At 48.1% G+C, this 1,181-nt stretch overlaps 1 non-coding gene across 1 annotated transcript; it reads right to left on the bottom strand.

Annotated features, from left to right (window-relative positions):
- Window positions 1-771: 771 nt before the first annotated feature.
- Window positions 772-844, bottom strand: Trnak-cuu (transfer RNA lysine (anticodon CUU)). Its single transcript has one exon. It is a non-coding gene; the product is annotated as a tRNA-Lys (tRNA).
- Window positions 845-1,181: the final 337 nt, after the last annotated feature.

The raw sequence follows: 1,181 nt of genomic DNA on the forward strand, positions 1-1,181 counted from the left end.
CTAGTCGGTTACAAGGAAATTTGCATTAATTGCACAGATTAACTATCAGCATCATTTACTGCACAATCAAAGGCAAGGCAAAGAAATCATAGACATGTTGTTGAATGCTGATGATGTTATTGGGAGTTTTGATGGGTATTTTTCTTAAAGGGAAATCATCGGTGATTCTCATGCATGAAGCAGATCCTTTCTCTGTGATGTTTCCTGAATAGCCACTGAGATACCAGCCCATTGAGTTGTGGTCTCTCTCTCTTTTAAAAAGCAACTTCTACCTTCAGCTTGATCTCTTGCTTGAGCTTCCCTTCCGGCTACTAGGCTACTTTTCTGATCCTGCAGATGGCTTTTGTAAGGTGATGTGGGAGTGTCATATATCAATCTGTTGATTTCATTGGCTAAGCAATAAAGGAACTGCCTTGGCCCATTTCATTGGTTAGAAGATAGGTGGGAGGAGTAGACAGAACAGAATGCCAGGAGGAAGAGGAAGTGAGGTCAGACTCCGCAGCTCTGCTCTCCGGAGCAGACGCAGGAGAGACGCCATGCTACCTGCTCCAGGGAAGACGCACGCTATGAAGCTCCAACCCAGGATGGACTTAGGCTAGAATCTTCCCGGTATGCGCACCTAGGGGCACTACACAGATGATTAGAAATGGGCCAGAGCAGTGTTTAAAAGAATACAGTGTCCGTGTAATTATTTGGGGCATAAGCTACCCGAGCCAGGCGGCTGGGCATTTGGGGACGCAACCCTGCCGCCGTCCATATTACTACAAATGGCGCCCAACGTGGGGCTCGAACCCACGACCCTGGGATTAAGAGTCCCATGCTCTACCGACTGAGCTAGCCGGGCCAGGCGGCTGGGGATTTGGGGACGCAACCCTGCCGCCGTCCATATTACTACAAATGACGCCCAGACGTGTGGCTAACTGAGTCCACAGAAAGCCTGAGAAAGCTTAGAAAAGAATAGAGTAAAGCATGTTTCTTACGGCAATTTCTTGGGTCTGCTCTACTTGCTAGAGGCAAGCAAGCGCCTCATCTAAGAGAGGCTTCCTGACTCAGCTTCAGCTGCAAAGCCTGCAGCTCATTAAGAGGTCCTGCCACGAAACACTTAAACAGTGTTGACGAAAAGCTGAACGCATGTTTTTCGGTTTTCAGCCGTAGCAGGAAAAAAGCTGCGCTGTTTAAAA

Source organism: Microtus pennsylvanicus, chromosome Y (genome assembly GCF_037038515.1).
Source record: "Microtus pennsylvanicus isolate mMicPen1 chromosome Y, mMicPen1.hap1, whole genome shotgun sequence".
Classification (NCBI taxonomy): domain Eukaryota; kingdom Metazoa; phylum Chordata; class Mammalia; order Rodentia; family Cricetidae; genus Microtus; species Microtus pennsylvanicus.